The 22,638-nt window shown below is 44.4% G+C and overlaps 1 protein-coding gene and 1 long non-coding RNA gene across 2 annotated transcripts in view; one reads left to right on the top strand and one right to left on the bottom strand.

Moving 5' to 3' along the window:
• Positions 1-22,638, top strand: part of CHN2 (chimerin 2) — a 332,030-nt gene that overhangs the window by 135,892 nt on the left and 173,500 nt on the right. The window lies entirely within an intron of this gene.
• LOC122438442 lies at positions 4,463-8,356 on the bottom strand. The gene is made up of 3 exons (XR_006268552.1): positions 8,246-8,356; positions 4,902-5,066; positions 4,463-4,598 (listed from the first exon to the last, which is right to left on the bottom strand). It is a non-coding gene; the product is annotated as an uncharacterized LOC122438442 (long non-coding RNA).

Here is a 22,638-nt window from a genome sequence, read left to right as displayed (position 1 = left end):
ATATCTAGGAGTTTCTCTGGAGCTGCTGCGGTCAGTGTGGGTTCGGCTCAGTTTCAGATAGCTCCTCGTTCCAGCTTACACTTCTCGATATCTGCAGGGCCCTTCCGGTGAAGTCGGTGTTTTCTACAGGGATTTTAATCTGTTGCACCAGTCCCTTCTGAAGCGGTTCCCTTTGTTTATTTGGCTTCTGTTTGCCGGTCTCTTCAGAGCCTCATTTCCGCCATGACACAGGCGGGCGGAGGTGGGCTCTTATTCAGTTAGCTAGTTCCGTTGCGCTGCGGGGCGGGGCTGACGCTGCGGGGCGGGGCTGACGCTGCGGGGCGGGGCTGACGCTGCGGGGCGGGGCTGACGCTGCGAGGAGGGGCTGGCCCTGCGGGGGCGGGCTGGCGCTGCCGGGAGGGGCTGACGCTGCTTTCTCCGTCTGCGCTGCTCAGGCTCCCGGCTGTTCTATATGGAGCGCGCCCCGCGCTGCGCCAGGTTCCAGCCCTCGGGTGTTACACAAAAGCGCGGAAGGAAAAGCTGCGCCTGCTTTCTGTGCCTTCCCCGTCAGAGCGGTCCAGGCAGCGAGGGGCTTGATGGGCGCACTATCCCCAGGTGTGGCGCACTCACTCCCTTCCGCGGACCCAGTCTCAGTTTCCGCTGACGCCAGTCGGGTGCGCGCGCCTTCCGCCCTCTGCGTCCCAGCCCCAGTCCCCGCCCGCGCCGGTCGGGTGCCTGCGCCCTGTGTCTCGCCACGACCTTCCCCTCCCCCCTGCCTCCTGCCTCCGGCGGGGCTGGGCGGGTCCGCAGCCTGCGACCTCTTCTTGGGACTTTCTCCGTCCCTTTATTCTGCGAACGGCCGGCAGTGTGTTCCGGCCGGTTAATTTTCTCTCTTTTGGTCTCCCACAGTTCAAGTTGGCACCTCACAGAAGCTCCCTCCGATTGTCCTCAGGGCCCTCAGGCCCGGACCCTAGCCCAAGCAAGGCCGCCTAAGACTCCCTTCCCGGACGGGTCTCCGTCCTTAGCTCTTTTGTCTCACTTTTTATCTTTTATATTTTGTCCTACCTCCTTTCGAAGACAATGGTCTGCTTTTCTGGGCGCCTGATGACCTCAGCTAGCGATCAGAAGTTGTTTTGTGAGGTTTGCTCTGCATTCAGTTATTCTTTTGATGAATTTGTAGGAGAGAAAGTGGTCTCCCCGTCCTACCCTCCACCATCTTGGCTCCTCCCCCCCCTGTTGCTTCTTGACCTGCATACAGATTTCTCAGGAGGCAGGTCAGATGATCTGGTATTCCCATCTCTGTAAGAATTTTCCACAATTTGTTGTGATCCACACAGCCAAAGGCTTTGGCATAGTCAATAAACAAAGGTAGATGTTTTTCTGGAACTCTCTTGCTTTTTCGATGATCCAATGGATGTTGGCAATTTGATCTCTGGTTCCTCTGCCTTTTCTAAATCCAACTTGAACATCTGTAAGTTCACGGTTCATGTACTACTGAAGCCTGGCTTGGAGAATTTTGTGCATTACTTTGCTAGCGTGGGAGATGAGTGCCATTGTGTGGTAGTTTGAGCATTCTTTGGCTTTGCCTTTCTTTGGGATTGGGGTGAAAACTGACCTTTTCCAGTCCTGTGGCCAGTGCTGAGTTTTCCAAATTTGCTGGCATATTGAGTGCAGCACTTTCATAGCATCATCTTTTAGGATTTGAAATAGTTCAACTGGAATTCCCTCACCTCCACTAGCTTTGTTCGTAGTGATGCTTCCTAAGGCCCACTTGACTTCACATTGTCTAACCCATTTTGTCTCTGCCCAGGTCAACAAGCTACAACATGCTGTGCCAGTTCAACAAGGATATGTAAAACTATAGCCAACCATGGAAAATATCACTCACCCTTAGATGGACACCACTATAAGGACTCTCAGGCTTGAGACTAGCAAGAGGGGGAGGTCCAATGCCCCTTGCCATCCCAGTTCAGCAGGAAGTAGGCAGAGAGACCTCAACACCCCTATTCCCAAAGAATTGGGCCTCCCATCTCTTGAGGGGGGAATGTTAGATAGTTAGAATAAGAAAAAGTAGTCCAGAATGGCGGTGGCTAAAAGGCAAAGAAGGGAAAAGCCCATGAAAATAGATCAAAGGAAGGTCAGAGGAACAAAGTGAGGACCTCAGGTAAAACAAACAGGCCTCCTGGCTAGCTCAATTTACATAGGGCAAGCTCAGGGGGAGGAGAAAAAAAAAAAAAATTGAGGAGCCACTGCTCAGGCTCCAGATTGCTCTGTCTCACGCTGGTCAGAATGGCTGCTATCAAAAAGTCTACAAACAATAAATGCTAGAAAGGATGCAGAGAAAAGGGAATCCTCTTACACTGTTGGTGGGAATGCAAACTAGTACAGCCACCATGGGGAACAGTGTGGAGATTCCTTAAAAAACTGGAAATAGAACTGTCATACAACCCAGCAATCCCACTACTAGGCATACACACTGAGGAAACCAGAATTGAAAGAGACACGTGTACCCCAGTGTTCATTGAAGTACTGTTTACAATAGCTAGGACATGAGCAACCTAGATGTCCATCGGCAGATGAATGGATAAGAAAGCTGTGGTACATATACACAATGGAATATTACTCATTTGTAATAATGCATTCAAGTAAATGCATTCAAATAAATGCATTTGAATCAGTTCTAATGAGGTGGATGAAACTGGAGCCTACTATACAGAGTGAAGAAGTCAGAAAGAAAAACACCAATACTGTATATTAACGCATATATATGGAATTTAGAAAGATGTTAATGATGACCCTATATGCGAGACAGCAAAAGAGACACAGAGATAAAGAACAGACTTTTGGACTCTGTGGGAGAAGGTGAAGGTGGTATGATTTGAGAGAATAGCGTTGAAACATGTGTATTACCATATGTGGAATAGATCGCCAGTCCAGGTTCGATGCATGAGACAGGGCACTCAGGGCCAGTACACTGGGACAACCCTGAGGGATGGGATGGGGAGGGAGGTGGGAGGGGCGTTCAGGATGGAGGACACATGTTCACCCATGGCTGATTCATGTCAGTGTATGGCAAAAACCACTACAATATTGTAAAGTAACTAGCCTCCAATTAAAATAATTAATTTTTAAAAATGAGCCAAAATTGAGCCGGAGGTGGGGGGTGCTTCTCTTCTCACCGTATCTTTTGGGTCGGCCTGCCCTCATGCCTCGAGGATGTCTTTTCCTTTACTTGCCAAATAAAACTGAGCTGTAACATGGAGCTGTAACACTGGTCTGTCTGTCACTTCAAATGTTTGTTGCAGCGACACAGGACCGAGGAAACTAGAGTCCCCTGACATATCACATTTAATGATCTCACCCATTTTTTAAAATTAAAATAGTGAAGTGTACCTTATTCTATTTTAATATCACAAGGTCATCTTGAAATGTAGTGTGTTTGACAATCTGTCTTCTAAAATGACCCTGGCCTTCCTCAGCATGGTGGTCTGCCATCCTGAGCTCTGGAGGTATAAGATGGTTTGGGTGTCACACCTAGTAAGTGTGATTTGAAACAGTGTCACTCCAATGAATGAACTTAATCACAGTGCATAGCGTCAGACTGATTAATTTCTGTGTGGGTATAATTGAGAATTGTACCAACTCTAAGAATCTTCCATGACTGGAGAACGTCTGAGAGAATGCCTTTCTTAGATGGATATTCATTTATTTATCACAATTCATAAAGGGTTAATGAAGTTGGCTTTTCTAAAACCTGTTTATAAAATTTTATTTTGGTCACTGATTGCCATTCAAGAGACAAACTCATGTTCTTGGATGTTGTTTATGTGTGTGTGCATTTCTGTGTGTATGAAAAACAAAGGAATTGAGCTAGTATCTAGAACATATCATTTAAATTCTTAGAAACCCCATAATTGCAGGTTTTGTGGCATGCGTATCATATGAAGACAAGAAAAATAGCCACTAAACTTGGAGGCCTTGCTTAGGCTCAGACTACATCACGAAGAATAAATAGGGATGTGTTGGTAATGTTGTTATCATTTTTATTTTTAGAAAAACCCAGAGGGCAGATGAGAGCTTCTTTGCAAGGAGTGAGTTTAGAAGTGGTGTGTAGTATAGCACAGGAAGTTCATTACAGATGTGAAATTATGCAGTACATAGCAAGGGTAAATGTTTATTCATATTCCAAATTTAACCTACCAACATTTAAATGCTGCAGTGAGGTTTGCTGTTTCAGCTTATGGGATTCAAAGTCTCCCTCGATTGTAACAAAGGCACATCTCGGGCAACTCGAAGTATATCCAGGCCCTCTTCTCACCTTTGGACAGCATATTTGATTCCAGTTTATAAAAAGTGAGTCCAAATTCCCTATGAAATTAAATGACCTTCGTCCTCTTCAGGTCTTGTTTCGGGCTGTTTTTGCCTTTCCTTTGGTCTGGGGGTGTTAAAGGGTCTCTGTTGGGTCCTGGCGGGGGTAGAAGGCATCCTCCGTTGGGGTGTTGAACAGAAGTTAATGAAGGGACTTTTTTTTTTACAGAAGCATCAGTGAGTGAAGGGAACCAGAGATTCTGAAGCACTCAGGGCTTGCCAGTGGTGGGTAGCCATGAACACTCCCAGGTCTGAAAGGGAAACAGGAAGAGACCGTGTTTCCTACTGGAGCCTGGGGAGGGCTAGAGCCCCAGGAGAGGAGCCTGGACCGTGGTGGTCATGAGGGTCATCCACTGAAGCACCAGAACAGAGAGAGACCAGGAGGAAATGCCCCAGCACTTTGCTCCCTCCTTCCCTTTCCTGCCCAAGACTCCCATTGGCTGAACCTGATTGGAAGCCTTAGGCAAGGGAGACTTAGGACTATAGTTCTGAGATGTTAATCTCCCTACCACACATAGACGCACATACACACACACACAGACCCACACACTCACTGAGGAGACCCCTGGGAGACGCAGAGAGTCCTCCTGTCAGAGAGTCAGTTGTTCCCTTCACACTCAGGATTACCAACACAGTCATTTTTCATTGGATTGGCTGCAGGATGGAGGTGCAAAGGATGGATGAAATCAGAATTCAGGTGGAGACCTGGCTTCTATGATCTGGAAGAAAAAAAAAAAAAACATGAATAGTACAATGTGACATACCTCCATAAAAAGAAGAAAATAAACAAACAGCCCCGTGGAGAGGTGGTTCTGAGCACCTGCCCTGGAATGAAACTGTTCACCTGTGACCCCAGCTTGGCCTCTTACCCGTTGGGCTGCCTGGGGCCAGTTTCTCTCTGAGGCTCTTTTTGCACATTTTATTTTTAATTTTGTTTTTTTTTTAAATCATCTTTGGCTGCACTGGGTCTTCGTTGCAGTGCGTGAGCTTCTCTAGTTGCATTGTGCAGGCTCCCGAGTTATGGTGTGTGGGCTTCGTTGACCCCCTGGCATGTGGAATCTTAGTTCCCTGACCAGGGATCAAATCCATGTCTCCTGCGTTGGAAGGTAGATTCTTAACTACTGGATGACCAGGGAAGTCTTTTTTTTTTTTTTTTTTTGCCCCTTTTAAAAGTAAGAATAATGATCATGCCTATCCATGGGTAGGCTGAAGTGAAAAGATAATTGTAAAATTCTTGGCTCAGGACATAGTCAGCAGGAAATACAACTGCTAGCAGCTAACCTGAATCACAGAGAGGAAGGCTCAGTCTTGGCAGTGGTCCTGTCCCAGAAGATATTCTTCCTTTTACAGCTGCAGTCAGAATGTGGGTAAGGATGAGGCATGAGGTCTTTATGTTTATTAAGAGGGGAGTGTGAGCTGCAGTTGGCTGAGAAACACCCACTCTTTCCTCCCTCTTCAGCACTGAGTGAAAGCCTTGTTTATCTCTCAGATGTTGGTAGTCTATGGGACTTAGAAGTAGGATGCAGAGAAAATGATGAAAGGATGGGTGTTAGGTTCCCACCAGGTCAGGGCTGGGTAGGGGTATGTAGAGCAACAGCAAAACGGGGGAGGCCCACCCGGGCTGCGTGAACACATTCTTCACCAGCCTCCCACACCTTGGGTCCTGACCCACTCTTTTCTGAGCCCACAGCCTCCATCACTTCATGTTGGAGCTGCTGTTAAAAGCATTCACAGTCCCTGCTCAGAGAAAAGGACCACTCTTGGGAGAAGAGATGACAGAGTAAGTGAGAGACATACAGAGAATAGCAGATCAAGAAGATACTGGGGTCTCTTGAGGGAAAAAAGATCCCAAAAAGAATCTAAAGATGCAGTTGAGTCCTTTAAGTTAGCTGGCTTTCCGTTATATTTGTGTAGTTTTAAAAAAATAAATACTGGAAGCAAGTTGGATGAACATGAAAATACAGGCAGCCTTGGGAATTCAGGGCAAAATTCTGCTCTAAGAAATTATGGCATGGTTTCATATTCGACCCGGCTCTGATTCTTCCACTGGTATTTTTCTGGCTGATTTCTTCACCCCTGGACTTCTTTCTGGTTTTCCAATTTATGCACCTCAACCCACACCCTCCACCCCAGTCTCCCCAGCCCATGAATAAGCCCGTGGTTACAGAGGCAGCATCTTTTGTACCAGTAATCTCTGGATTTTCAGCAGTAATGGATAAGAGTCAGGGATGAGATGAGTATGTGAGCTGGTGAGAAAAGACCAGATAATAAAAAATAACACTGTGTTATGAGGTTGGCAGCCCTTGACATTTTGAAGATTACCTGGCCTTTGACAACCCATAGATCTGACCACCCTGCCATCAGAAAAGACTAAAATATATTTTTAAAAGCCATATGATAAATAAATTCAATCTCATAATTACTAATTCACCATACAAGATGAGTGTAGAAAAATTTGGCTGATAGAATTGTGGCAATTTGACATCACAAAGTTACAGTGGTGAGGGGCTAGAAACATTCTTCCTATAATTCTATTTTAAAAGAAATTCTGTTTAGAAAATGACCATCAGATTCCATGCTTGTCATGTCTGTGTACCTTAGCTGTAAGAATTAGGGTCAAAGGACTAGACTGGGGGGAGAATGTCAAATGCGGAAATACCCCTCTGGGTATTTCAGGAAGCTCATGCCTTGGTGAAGACAACTGTGTACCCTTATTACTGATACCTTGAGTCATTTACTATGTGTAAAAGATAAGTTATCTAATCAGTGGATACATTTAGAATATTTTTAGTGTAATAGCTTTGAAAATACTGGTGATATAAAATGCATTTAGAAAGCCATCTAGAATTCCATAGGGAGTCTCAGTCGTGGTCAAGATCAAGTCCGCCTTCTTTCCAGAACCTTCTATTCAGTGCATCGGTGCTCATGGAAGTGAAATAGTGGAGTCCTTCCGGCATCCTCTGTCACTCAGAGGGGGACTCGAGGAAAACCTTTTACAGTATAACAAATGAACTCGGAAAACAGAACCAACCCCCAAGCAGCTAACGGTTGCATATGAAAAACCTACAAGCAGCTGCTGCTGAAGGCCCAGCCTCTTGATCCAGCAAATTGTTACTGGTTTGGTATGTGTTCTCTTAGCGCCCAGAGGAACACCCACTTCCTACCAGAGGGTAGGAAACCCTAGACAAGGGAAGCTCCCACCCAGTGCTTGGACTCTGACATTGAGACCAAGGACCTTTCACTCTTATTTAGAGGCCCAGATCTAATCATTTCTGGCTGCTTTCTTTGCTTTTTCCTTTTCTCGTTTTTGAGTTCTGACAGTCAGATCCTGGCCACGCTAGTTACTGATTGGTACGTATCAGAGTTTGCATGTCAGGTAGCACACACTGTACATTCTAGCTTAAGGATACTTCCCATATGCTCCACTCTTCTTTTTAATCCCATCAGCCAGCTTGTGACTGGCCATGTGGACACTATAGGCAGTGAAGAGGACTTGTCTCGCTTGAACATGGTCCTGAAAAGGCAGTACTGATGGCTGCAATAGACATTCTAAAGAAGGATCTGGGTTTTTCTTCCTCTCCTTTGATAGTGGTCATTCAGTTGATCAATTACACAAGCAAGCATTTATTGAGCACCTGGTGTATAACAGAGCTCTTCTTTGGGAGGTGCTGAAGAGAATAAAGCTGCAGAGGAGCCCTGGGGTCTGGGGGGGACACTAGGGTGGCTTTCCACTGGATTCACACTGCACTTGTATTTCACCAGAAGCCACAGGGCACCCACTGGGAGTAATCATAGAGGGAGTTCTGCCCTGAGCAGCAAGGGTTAACAGGCCACATGCTTAGAAGAGAAGGTGAGACAGCAGGTCACTGAAGGAATTTCCCTGTGACTCTCTCCTTACCCCTTGACAGGATGCAGGCAATCCTTCCGTTCATAGTCTGCTGGTCCCTCTTGTATCTGCCTATGCATTCATTATAGGCAGGGAAAGACGGCTTTGTTAGGGCCCAGACTCCTTGGAAATGATGAGACACCTTTTGTGAGAAAACACTCCTTTGTCAGAAACACTCAATGTAAAAACGAGGAAGTCTCCTTCCTTCTCAGAACTCTGCAAGGGAAACCAGTGTCCCCATCCTCCCTTTTACCCCCACCTTCCTTCTCTTCCCTATAATGCAGCGCCCAGCGAACTCCTACTTATCCTTCAGTGCCCAGTTCCAATGCAGTCTCCTCTGTGATGGTTTCCTCATCGTTCCCACTCACCCCTGCCAGGGGCATGACACTTGCACACACACACCCCCATAGACACCATTCAAAGATATTCCCTCTGGAAGTGGGAACTGCCTGAAGGAAAGAATGTTCTTCCTCTGTGTGCCCAGCACCGACATGAGCTCAAGAACAGAATGACGGGTAAATATTTATCTGGACAAATGATCTTTTATAACAGCACAGGTGTGTAAATACACTATTTCTCCTTATGCCGGTGCCATTAAGCATAGATAAACAGAAGTCACAAGTACAAACATCTTCAGACAGGATAATGTTAAGGAAAGATTTGTTTTAACGTTTGGCTTCTGATTCTGGTCATGGAGGCAGGAACTTTCACAGATTGCGATTAGGAAGACAAATGTGCCACTGTGCAAACAGCAAGAGGATATGACTCTTGTGCCAGCATGCGGACAGCTGTCCCGAGTGTGGTGAAGACAGGCAAGGCTAAATAACAGCAGGGGCTGGGGGCGCGTGGGGGGAGGTGTCTATTCTTCTTGCTCTGTTATGTAATGTAAATACTTTCTCTTCCAGCAAGCATTGGGCCTGCGTGTTGTTTGTCTTAGTCTTAACCCTTTAATCATAGACCTGCCAATGCTGTCATCCACCCTGCCACGGCAACAGGAAGGCTTTCCTTCCTGCGTACATTTGTTCGAGCGTGCGGCATCCAAGTGATAAAGACGCGCGAATGCTGACTTGAGCCCTGGGCTTTAAATGAGCATCTTGCAGACTGTGAAGGGCTGCTCCGGCTCGTGTTTCTCCTTCCTGTCCCCTCGGTGGGGCTTCCTGTGCTGTTTCTGTTGCTTTGTGGTGTGGTGGGTGAGATGTCTGAAGTGTTGCTGGTGTGCATGCTTATGATCTTTAGAAAATGCTTCTGTTAAGAAGTTATTTTTAAAGCAAGTGATAAGAAACCGCAGAGCACTGAAACCCAGGAGGAGAGCAGCACTGGAGGCTCTGGTTGTCAGGAGGCTTCGGTTTTCAGGAGGCTTCAAGGATCTGAGCCAACAACAGCCCCACCAGACAGCCGGGCTGGGCCTCATCTGTCTTTACTTGTCGACAGTAATAGGTGAAGTTTAGGTTGGTTGTGGATGAAGACATGGTTAGTGCAGCCTTAGATCGGAGTAAACAGGTTTAACCTTGTGAAGCAAATGTGTTTAATGCTTGTGATAAAATAACAGGTTAGTCCTCCCAAGATGACCACTGGGTGTACAGAGTATTGTTTTTATGGGGTACAAAGAAGATGGCCAACTTTGGGTAGAGTATGATCCCCTTGGATCCTCAGCTTCCATTATCTGTAAAACGGGATAGTACTACCCACCTCACAGCACTGTTTGAAGATCCTGTGTGATTATATATATCTGACGTCCCATGATGTACCAGGGCTCAATGGGAGAGGCAGATTTTCAGAGTTGGACAGATCTCGATTTGAATATTTAGTCCTGTTACCTATTAACTCTGTGACTCTGGACAACCTCACTATTCCTCAGTTTACTCACCTGTGCAATGGGACTTATAATCCCTATTTTATAAGCTTGTTATGAGTATTAAATAAGACTGCACCTGAAACACCTAACAACATCATGTAATGAAAGCCTCTCAAAAAAGGTCAAAATACTTGTGTGTATATTATGATATATGCCCCCAAATGATCTTTCAGAAGGGGAATGTTGCTTTAATTTTTATTTATACAAAATCTCTCATGTAGTTGGTCTTCTTTCAGTTGCTTTATTTTGCACCCTAACTACTTTCTGGAAGAGACACAGTCAACCTGAAATTACCTTAATCAATGATAGTTTTGCCTTCTTACAGAGGTTACTTAATGACCAAGTCTCCCATATCTTCTGACCTGCAGTCCCCAGCTCTCCTCTGCCTCAGACACAACTTTAACCCTGGCAGAATCTTCCAGAGCTATTCTGTGCTCTGCAAACACTGGGCTGGCTGTGCCTGTCTTTTAAAACTTAACATCTTAGAGAGCTTTTCACATCAGCCACCTTATTCCTTTAAGCACCTTCATAGTTTTCCATAAACAGGCTTTTTAAAAATCGCTTGGAAAAATAATATAGCCAGTGGTTATGTTGTAGAGACCACTTACAGGATGAATGAACAGCCAGCTGCCCTCGTGTGTTGTGATTTATGTGGTGGGGGCTGGAGAAGATGTCTAGCGGCCACATTGTATTACATGGATCTTTGCTTTTTTTCTCCACAAAGACTAAGGAAGAGTGAATATGAGGCGTTTTAGGAAAAAAAGTCTTAGATGGATCAAAAGTGCCAAAGCTATACATAGAGAGTGGGCTTCCCTGATAGCTCAGTTGGTAAAGAATCTGCCTGCAATGCAGGAGACCCCGGTTCTATTCCTGGGTCAGGAAGATCTGCTGGAGAAGGGATAGGTTGACCACTCCAGTTTTCTTGAGCTTCCCTTGTGGCTCAGCTGGTAAAGAATCTGCCTGCAATGCAGGAGATCTGGGTTCAATCCCTGTTTGGGGAAGATCCCCTGGAGATGGGAAAGGCTACTCACTCCAGTATTCTGGCCTGGAGAATTCCATGGACTCTATAGTCCATGGGGTCAGAGTTGGACATGACTGAGCGACAAATACATAGATTAAATACATAGATTAAATACATAGATTAAATAAAGTTATCCAATGAAACATGAGTAGATATCTGTGTATTACTTTATACTTGGCTTTAAGTACATATGTATAACTGAATTAATGAATTAAATAGTAGTAGTAGAATCCCCATGGACAGAGGAATCTGGCGGGCTAATGAGTCCATGAGGGCTTCCCTGATAGCTCAGTTGGTAAAGAATAAGTCCCTGGAGTCGCAAAGAGTCGGACATGACTGAGTGACTAAGCACAGCACACAGTAGATATCTGATAAATTCACTGATATGTCTAAAAGTTTATATATTCAAAAACTTTTTGTAGAGGATCTGCTCATTAAGAAAATGGAGGCTGCCTTCTCCTGGGGGAATCCCCCAGTATTTAGCAGTTCTAAACAAACAGAAGCCAAGCAAAGTACAGCAGGCAGAGACTGAAGTGTCAGCTATATGACTAAGGGCAGGCTGGAGGGTGGCTGGCTAGGTGGACTTGCACATCATTGAACCCCAGAATTACATAGGCTTACCTGTCCCCCAGGTACTGTAAAAGGCAGCCCTTCACCTCCAGGGCAGTGCTCCCATGAGCTGGCACAAAGCCAGGAGACAAATGGCATCCATCTCCCCCAGGACACAACATAGGCCCTGATAGAGGCCAGAAGGAGTTCACTCACTGAGCACATTTCACGGTACAGGAGTGGGGGCGCCTTCCCCGCTAACACTGTGTATTTGGGCATAAGGCATACACTCCCTCTAATCCTCCCCACACATGTGAGGCTATTCAGTTATTCCATGGTGGGGGAAGGGTTCACTTGTTCCATCATGGGGTGAAGGGTGGCTGCACCAGGGCTAGTGGCGTCAGCATGCTGCCTTTTCACCTCCAGGCCACTGTGGACCAGCTCTGTGCAGAGAATACTCAGCAGTGGGGAGACTGCAGCTGTTCCAGGACTCGGATAATTTTAGGAATTCTGGAGCCTCCCACCAGGAGATCGGGCATCCAGCCCATTCATTCCCTGTCCATCTGGGTTGGGGTTGGGCTAGCAGGGGAAATCACCCAGTGAGCCGAGAGTGGAGCTGGGGTGAGAAGCTCCCATTATTAACAAGAGAACAGTTTTCTGCCCTTCATGAGATGCCCATCATGAGAAATCTCTAAATTCTCCATGTTCCAGACTGGTTCTCTCCTTCGCAGGTGACTGCCTAGCCAGTGGCCCTCTGAAAGGCAGATTTCACTGCAGTCGATTCTGTTTCAGCTTGTAAAACCAACAATGACCTGGCAGACATGACCAGAGCTGGCGGCTGCTGACATATCCATTCCTGACATCACTTACTACAATTATATTAACCATGCCGATTGGTGTGAACTGAACCAGTCATGAGGAGTGGCGGTGTTAAACCAGAGGGCCCATTTGTTGCCAGACTGGTTGCTAATAAGCTGGGTCTAGGCATGGGCTGAATATTTCCATTGATAGTGAAACTGAGGAAGACTCACTCATAGAACCTGATACACAGGGCACTCTTGAGGTAGAAGAACAGGGGTGGATGGTGGGAGGGATAGACAGGAAGAAGGGAGAGAGGAAGGGAGGGGAGGAGAGGATAAAGGAGAGAGAGAAGAGATTCCAGTTAGTGAGATTTCATTCTTTTAGGTCTTTTTAAAATGGCAGAAAATGGAATGATGTCCTAAGTATTCTTGCTTCTCTAATGCTGCCTTCTACAATGTTCAAACCATGTTACATCACTGAAGCGGAAGAGAAATAAGAAAGAACTGAAATTTTCACTTTAGCTTCTGCACTGCTGATTCCTCTATGGGACCAGGGTGATGGGTAGAAAAATCAATTGGCTCTGAAGCAAAACAGACCAGGATTTGAATTCTTTTCCACAAACTGAGTGACTTTGGGGGAAATTACTTAATTTTTTGAGTCTCAGTTTCCTCATCACTAGGAGATAAAAATACTTACCTTGCAAGACCCCTCTATATGCTTCCTTAATTAGCACCCCACACTTTGTCTATCATAACACTTTTCCTAGTTTATTGAAATTATTTTTTACAAAATGTTTGTTTGCTTTCATTGCTGGACTGAAGGCACTTTGGAATCAGGGACTGAGTTTGCCTTGCTCATGGGTATCTTTATCATGTAGTGCAGTGCCTGGCACATAAGCATTTGCTGGAAGGATGAGTTAATTGATGGATGGATAAGTGGATAGAGGGGATGAGTGGAGAGATGGTTGAATGTGTGGACAGATGATTCAAGAAAATTGTGAAGATTAGATTTGATTTATTTAAGTGACCTACTCCCAAATCTAGAATCTACAAGTACTTAAAATTCCTTCCCACTCTCGGTAGAAGACCCTACTTCCTCTAAAGTTCCTCTTTTTGACTCTGAATATAATCTGGACAAAAATCTTTCTTTCCTTGACAGTAGCAACATTTCCAGGGCTATGATTTATGAGCTGTTCTCATGAGAATTTAGTCTGTCACTGCTACTACCACTGTGTATCTGAAGAGACACAAATACCCACAGTAAGCTCAAGACACAGAAAGTGAAGAGTGAACGTGAAAGTCGCTCAATCGTGTCTGACTCTTTGTGACCCCATGGACTTTACAGTCCATGGAATTCTCCAGGCCAGGATACTGGAGTGGGCCTTTCCCATCTCCAGGGATCTTCCCAACCCAGGGATCGAACCCAGGTCTCCCTCATTGTGGGCAGATTCTTTGCCAGCTGAGCCACAAGGGAAGCCCAAGAATACTGGAGTGGGTAGCCGATCCCTTCTCCAGGGGATCTTCCCAACCCAGGAATTGAACTGGGGTCTCTTGCAGTGCAGGCAGATTCATTACCAACTGAGCTATTAGGGAAGCCCCAAGACACACAAGGAAGATACTGTTATAATAGAAGAAAAGGGCTTTTCTGAATGGCAAGAGTAGAGAGCTGGCTGAAGGTATCCCTAAGTTGTCTTCTCTAAGGAAGAAGATATTTTTTTCAGGTCAAGAAGTAACTGAGTAGTGGAAGAGGGAATGGGGGAAGAGCAAGATAGGGGTAGGGGATTAAGAGGTGCAAACTATTATGTATAAAAATAAGCTATAAGGATATGTTGTACAACACAGGGAATATAGCCAGTATATAGCTATAGCTATAAGAACTATAGATGAATTATAACCTTTAAAAATGTACAATTTTATGTTGTACATCTGTAACTTATATAATATTGTACATCAACTGTATCACAGTAAAAATGCTAAGTCCTAACCACAGGACTACCAGGGAATCCCAAGAAAAGATTTTAAAAAGCCATTTTTTACTAAAAAAAGAAAAGTAACTGAGTAAAATAGCCTCTCTTTCCTCTCCATTTTAACAGCACTTTCTACATAACATACCACTTTCTACCTTATGTTTTGGTTGCATGCATATGTGACCAGGAGTCGGAAGTCCAGCAGGCAGTGCTTGTTGAATGAATGAGCTGATGTCTTTATTTCATCTCCTAATTGATTTCTTGTGATTAGATTCTGTATCCTGCCTTTATAGCTCCATCAGTGCCTAGTGCAATATTTTGTGCCAAATAGTCTGTAAGCTTTAGGTAAATATTTGTTGGATGAGTAAATGAATGCCCAAAAGGGCTTCTGGAGGAAAGCCAGTAAGACATTCCTCTGATGAAAAAAATTTGTAAGGCAGGAGAATGCTGGAAGGGAGGATGTGGGGGGTGAGGATGGTGGGTGGGGGGAGAAGAGAGGCTTCCAGGCTGAATGGAAGTGGTGGGTGTGGAGTTGTCTCTGAAGAAATAGCAGAGGAGGAAATGTGTGAATGTTAAAGGAGGAAATGGTCCACCAGGAAAGCAGCTCTGTCATGCTGGGAGGAACTTAAATGTTGTAGAAACTCAGGAAGTCGGGAAAAGGCCCTGGAGGAAAGAGAGACCAGGGACATGGGCAAGAGGTAATGACAGTGACATCCAAATTAGAGCTCCTCTGTCTTGTATCTCTCATTTCTTCTTTTTCAAACGTTCCACCATGTACTCTTGTTATAAAAAAATAGTTCAACTCTTCTTGTAAAACAAAAACAAAATAGTACATACTATAAAGAAAGCTGAGCGCTGAAGAACTGATACTTTTGAACTGTGGTGTTGGAGAAAACTCTTGAGAGTCCTTGGAATGCAAGGAGATTTAACCAGTCAATCTTAAAAGAAATCAGTCCTGAATATTCATTGGAAGGACTGATGCTGAAGCTGAAACTCCAGTACTTTGGCCCCCTGATGCGAAAAACCAACTCACTGGGAAAGATTGAAGGTGGGAGGAGAAGGGGATGACAGAGGATGAGATGGTTGGTTGGCATCACTGACATCAATGGCATCACTGACATCGATGGCATCACATGGCATCAATGGACATGAGTTTGAGTAAGCTCCAGGAGTTGGTGATGGACAGGGAAGCCTGGTGTGCTGCAGTCCATGGGGTCGCAAAGAGTCAGACACGACTGAGTGACTAAACTGAACTGAACTGAACATACTAGACACATACATCACATTTTTCTTCTTATGGCTTTAAGTCCCTCTCTCCTACTTCACCAAAAGAGACACCCCCAATAAGGTCAACATAAGCAACTCTGTGTGACCACATACATAGAAAGTAACACCAGGATACACTACAAAACAGAAAGAGGTGTCATCTGCTCTGTGTCCAAAGGTTTCTTCTCCATGTCTTGTGTGAGGTGAGTAACCATCGTTGAACATGCTATGTGCCAAATCCAAACATAAGTTCAACATATGTAAGGTCTCAGGAGAGATGGTGAACGTTCCTTTATCTCTCTTGGTCACAGTCCCCCTTTATTGGAAAGATATTTTCGCCCCCATGTCACTGCCACACCTCTCAAAAAGAGTTGTTCATACTCACAAGTTCAGTTTTCTCAATTTCCATTCACCCTTCATCTTACTTAACTGTGGCTGCTGCCCACAGTCCACTGCAAGGACACATAAACTGCTCGCTGCTGAAGCAGTGAGTCCTCCTCAGGCTTATCTCATGTGAACAGCTTCTGATACATTCGACTACTTCTCCTTTTTAACATCTTTTTTGTCACCTCATCTCATGCTTTCTCTCTTATCTCTTGGGTTTCTACTTACTCTCTTTTTCTTCTCATCCCTTCAATGTTGATGTTCTTGGAGATTTCTGTCAAAGGCCTTGTTGCGTCAACTACTTTGGTGACTGCAGTCGCCATCTGTATGTTGGGGCTTTCGTTTCCAGATCTCTTGGCCAGCCCTCTCTTCTGAACTCCAGGCCCCTTAGATAGGCTCACTTGGCTGTCCCATACGTATCTCTTTCCAACAGGGAAAAGCCATGTGCATCGCCATCTGCCAAACCTGCTTCTCCTCTGGTCCGCCCTATTTCTGCGAATGGCATCACTATCCATCCAGCTCCTTGTGCCAAAAACCATTCATCTTCTTCCATCAGAAGTCATTTTTCCTCCTCTCCTTCTCTATTGACATCCAATTTATCACCAAGTCCTGTCGATTCTATCTCCTCAACATCTTCCAAACCTATTCCATTTTCTCCATCTCCACTGCCACCGTTAGTGTCCAGCCTGCTTAGGTTGTGACCCAGCTCCCTGATTGGTTTCCACCCTGCTTACCTCTCTCCCTCCAATCTTCTCTTCCTCCAGTTTGACTTCACACTGCAGTTGGAGTGATCTTTCTAAAATACAAACTGGTCACTGACTCCTGCTTGCTTATATTTCCCCTTCCTTCTAGAACAAGGGCAAGCCCTTAGCATGATTTTAAAAGCCCTTAATTATCTGGTCCCTCTCTGAAACACACACACACACACACACACACACACACACACACACACACAGAGTCTGTTTCAGCCAGGACTCTGAACCACTTCCAGCTCTTAGGGCCATGTTCTGTCTTGCTTCTGGTCTTGACAGGCCACACCTTGGTCTAACAGTCGTGATCTATGAGCCCATTTGTTCACAAGGCACTGCTTGCCATGGGTGCTGTAAGTAGATATCTAGGTGATTATATACTTCTTTGACTAGGCTTAATGTACTAGAAGTTACTTATGATTCTCTCAGTCTTGCTAGGTCTTGCTGTTTGACTCCAGTTTTCTTGGAGTCCTGGACAGAACTGCTCAAAGCCACATATAACTGGCCCAGGCCCCATTCAGGCTTCCGAAGTTTGGGAAGTTCTGCTAGATATTCCTCTTATATACTCTCTTGCTATTGGTTGCCTCCTTATTTTTTTTGTATCCCTGTTTTGAGTCATGAAACAAATCTGTCTTTCACTTAGCCAGTGCTTTATTGAGCACTTGCTATGTATCCTGGGATACCACAGTCAGGGCCATTCTGGTCGGGCCATTCCAGTCATGCTGTTAGTGCAATCAAGGGAATGAGTGAAGGCAGAACCCAGCCTGGACTCCCCTTGCCAGGCCTGTACTCTGACTCAGGGCTCTGTCTCCCAGAGGAAGTGTCTTCTTCACACACAGGTGCTGTCCAGTGGCCAAGTCATGCACCTGCCTGAAATGAGTGCCTTTTAAAAATTCATCAAAGGTGAGGGTAACCCACGCATCAGAGAACAAGATACATGAGGTTCTTGCTCTCATAAGTAGGTCTGTCTAGCCTGGCCTATACTTTTGTTTCCAAATACAAACAAAGAAATACATAAGCACATAATTTTTAAAAATCAGATAATAAAGAGGCTCTGCCAAGAGTTAAAAAAAGGCATCCAAGAGACAACTTTGGGTTGAATGGTATAGGAAGATGTCCCTGAGGAGCCAGAACATCTAAACTGAGATCAAAATAATAATGAAGCTGGCCATGTGAAAATTAGAGGAAAGAGAATGTATAACATCGCTAAGACTAGAACGATCTGGATGGATATTCAAGGATCAAAAGAAAGGCTGAAACAATAAGGTCCTTCTGTATAGACACAGGGAACTGTTTTCAATATTCTATGGTAAACCTTATTGAAAAAGAATATTTAAAAAAAATATATATATATATGAAAGCATTAGTCACAGTTGTATCTAACTCTTTGGAGCCCCATGGACTGTAGCCCACCAGGTTTCTCTGTCCAGAGAATTCTGCAGGCAAGAATACTGGCGTGGGTAGCCATTCTCTTCTCCAGGGAGTCTTCTGGACCCAGAGCTCAAACCTGGGTCTCCTGCATTATAGGCAGATTCTTCACCATCTGAGCCACCAGGGAAGCCTCTGAATAACTAAATCACTTTGCTGTGCGGTGGTAGCTAACACAGCGTTGTAAACCAACTATTCTTCAACAGAAATGGAAAACAAAAGAAAGGCTTGAGTAGTGGGCAAGAGAGGAGACAAATGAGATGACCAGAGCAAGGTGGCCAGGGTCCAGATCATGCAGAGCATGAAGCCCTACCTGCCTTGTTCACTGAGGCATGCCCAGGGCTTGTCTCACTATATTTATTCAATAAATACCTGTTGAACAGGAGTGTCTCCTCCTGCCTCTGCATATGAAGGGGCCCTGAAGCTCCGTGTGGCCCCGGTGCCCTCTAGTGACCACAAACTCCAGCCCAAGGCCCTCAATGGATGGCTTCATCATCTTCAGAAAATCTCAGCTTAGCCTTGGCCTTGGGGCCCAGCCTGTGGGCCCATCAATAATTTCTGGAATATATCTTATTAACCATTCTCTGCAAGTAGGGCTAAATCAGTTACAAAAATCCCTGAAATGAGAGGAACAGATGCACACCAGGCCCTCATTCCTTACCACAGGCAGCACTTTTCAAAGCAAATACATGGATATCTGATTTCTCTGGGGAGTGCAAGGGGCCTGTGCAGGTGACAAGTGTTAGAACACATTTCTGTATATTCCTCAGCCAGTGTGACAGCAAGGAAGCTCTATAGCAGCCTTGACGTCTCAATATTTGGTGGCAGTTAGGATGCTCTTCAGGTCATCCCACAGCTCACCGTGACACCATTGGTTGGAATGGCTTGATAAGACCATAGCCACAGGCTGCATGCTCTGGCCCTTCACACACTTCCCAAGACCCAAGCTTGGGCATTGTGTGTGTGTGTGTGTGTGTGTGTGTGTGTGTGTGTGTGTGTGAAGGACATGTTGCAGTGTGTGCAGAAACATAGCATGTTTGCTTTCGTTTGGATCCCAACCCATTCTGGGCCCATTACACTAATCACCCCACAAGTTCTGAACTGTCATCTCATTGTGTAGCTGTCCCATGGCTGATTGAAAAACCTGTTCCCACCCAACTTGCTTGGAAAAAGCCCATGAACTGCAGCCCATTTGCAAATATGTGCATCCATAAATCGAAAGTAACAGCAGAGACCTGGCTCTTCTGGGCAAGCGGATGGCAGAGGGAGGGATCCAGTCCTTCTAACCTCTACTTCCCAAATGATGCCCCTGATGCAATATAGGCAGCTTTGTCTGACATATTCTGAAGGGTGGGTCATCTCCAACCTCCTTGGTAGATCATTCTTGAAGTCGGTGAACCTTTCACTCGTCTTGTTTTCCAAAGCCCCTGCTTGTGTGTTTCTGTGAGTCTAGTCATCCTCCACTGAGCCACGCAAAGGAATCTGGCTCTCCTGGATGTTTACAGGTATTTCCTCTTTAGTTGTCACTTGCCCAAGTGTGGCACATGGCATTCTCTAATTTTTCTTCATTAATCAGTCCCCAAATTCCTTTGCACTTGCTCCTCAAACCAACGTATTTCTGGAGCTGAAAGTGCTTAGAAGAATATATAACCTTCCAGCTGCAGTCTCCAAAATGTGGGGGGTTAGCAAAAACATGGGGGATTGGCATGTTTTTGCCTTACTTCTCGGCCGTATGTTTTCACAGGTTCATTCCCAGGAGCTTTCTGTGCAGGTGTTTGGTTCTCTGCAAACACAGTTAATTTCATTTGTATATTTTTCTAATCGAGTCTCTTTTTTTGAGATATATGTTTTTATGTGGGCCATTTTTAAAGTCTTCATTGAATCTGTTACATTATTACTTCCGTTTTAGGTTTTGGTGTTTTGGCCTCGACACATATGGGATCTTAGCTCCCCGACCAGGGAGCAAAGCTGCACCCCCAGTATTGGAAGACAAAGTCTTAACCACTGAACCACCAGGGAAGTCCCCCCTAATTGAGTCTAAAGGCATCAAAAATTAAAACATATATTGATAACAGCCAGTGTTTGGTGAGGGTGTGGAGCAGTGGGCATTTTGTCACACATGACTGAGAATTCTAATTGATACACCTTTTTCAAAGCCATTTTCACAATAGCTTTGAAAATCAGAAATACACCCTTCAGCCAGAAATTCAACTTTCCAGAATCTAAACTATGCCTATAACCTATCATTGCAGCATTGTTTCAAAACATTGAAAATAACTCAAATATCCATCAGTTGGAAATGTTTACAGAAGTGAATTAAATGCATTTTGGGTATTCTGGTACACAGGTATAGTGGAAGACCAAGCCACAGCTTTTAAAAAGGAAACCACAATCTATATGTACTGACATGGAAAAAAATGCTTAAGAAAGATCATTAAGTGCAAAAACTGATTGCATGATACTATATATGATATGCTGCCTGCCAGCTGCTTCAGATGTGTCCGACTCTTTGTGACCCTATGGACTGTAGCCCACCAGGCTCCTCGCTCCATGGGATTCCCCAGGGAAGAACACTGGAGTGGGTTGCTCTGCCCTCCTTGAGGGGATCGTCCCAACCCAGGGATCAAACTCGTGTCTCTGTGTCCCCTGCATTGCAGGTGGATTCTTTACCCACTGAGCTACCTGGTAAGCCCATATATGATATGAGACCATTTCTATAAACTTTATTCCAGCCATTTACAGGACAAAATCTGGAAGGATTCACATAAGTTTATTTATGGTGCTTTTTCCCCAGAGGTTAGGAACTTTCTAAAATAACATATATTTTTTTAATTGTTGGGGTTTTTCTGCTTTTCAACATGCTGTGTATTTTAAGAGTCATATGAAATTATTTTTTGTCTTGCTCTTGATCTAGAAAGATGACTTTTTAATGGTACTCTTTATTGCGCCTGTCACGTGTTGGTTCCAGAATTCCCCATCTTCCCCCGCAGTTCACAATAGCAGTTCTCTCTTTTCAGGGTTTAGTTACTTTGGCACATAAGGCTTTCTTAAGACTGTTTCTAAGTTTTAACCTGTATCTCCAGGCCCTTTAAACCAACTTTTCTTTCCTTTTTGTTTCATATGTTCTAGTCTTTATAGATTATTTCATTTGTGTGGTGGTCTTACCTATTTTTGTAAGGTTTTGATAGTTTTCTAAGCATCTATATCTTTTTTCTCTTTCCCATCCCTATTAATGAGCATACCTGCTTGTCGGCTTGCCTAGAACTGCTCATTAACATTTATTTTACAGAATTTTTAAGAGAGCCAAGGGAATGGAGCTTAGCCTTTGAGAAGCCCTGATCTCTTTTCTTTTGTCTTCACCCTTAGCTCCCCCTGGACAAATACTGTTCATGCTGTATGTATTATTATAGGAATTATTTTTTGTTAGGCTTTTTCACGTGTGCTTAATTTTCAAGGTGGTGATTTATTTAGAAAGTATGTTCAAAAAGAGAAACCACCTAGCAATTATTTCTCATACATGTTAATTTTTGTACAAGCAATATGAATATAAAATTAGGAAATACAGGTGGACAAAAGAAGAGAAAATTAGAAATCCCCTGTGTTTTCACTATCAGGTGTAGCAACTGTTAACAATTAGGTTTATAGTCTTATAAATAAAACATTTCTATGTATATAATTGATTTGGCCACCTGATGTGAAGAACCAACTCATTGGAAAAGACCCTGATGCTGGGAAAGATTGAAGGTGGGAGGAGACGGGGACGACAGAGGATGAGATGGTTGGATGGCATCACTGATGCAATGGACATGAGTTTGAGTAGGCTCCAGGAGTTGGTGATGGACAGGGAAGCCTGGCGTGCTACAGTCCATGGCGTTGCAGAGTCGGACATGACTGAACTGAACTGAACTGAACTGATATATATAATTACTTATCTTTTTCTTAAAGTGGGATATTTATTAAATTATTCTGTGACCTTATTTGTTTAGTACATAACATAGCATGAATATTTTTCTGTGTCATTAAGGAAAGATAATAATGCGAGCAAAGATAGAGTTTACTACATGCCAGACAAACCATCCTAACTTTACAACATGCTGTATGTTGGATAGTTTTATTACTCTCATTCTATAGACTGAAAAACTAAAGGACAGAGAGATGAGATAACTTATTTAAGGTCACACAGCTAGTAAGTAACAGAGTCAGGGTTTTGAACCTTGCCTAGCTCTAGAGACCATGCTGTGGACCATAGACCTCTGACCAGCACCATGATTTCATGGCTATGGCATGTGGTAATTTATTTTACTACTCCTTTTCTGGGTTATTAGTTTCACTGTTGTACACCAAGCAGCAGGGAACACTTTGTTCATATATTCATGTTTGTACACA

The sequence above is a fragment of the Cervus canadensis genome, chromosome 3, assembly GCF_019320065.1.
Source record: "Cervus canadensis isolate Bull #8, Minnesota chromosome 3, ASM1932006v1, whole genome shotgun sequence".
Lineage (NCBI taxonomy): Eukaryota > Metazoa > Chordata > Mammalia > Artiodactyla > Cervidae > Cervus > Cervus canadensis.
This window is presented reverse-complemented; position numbering and strand designations above follow the sequence as displayed.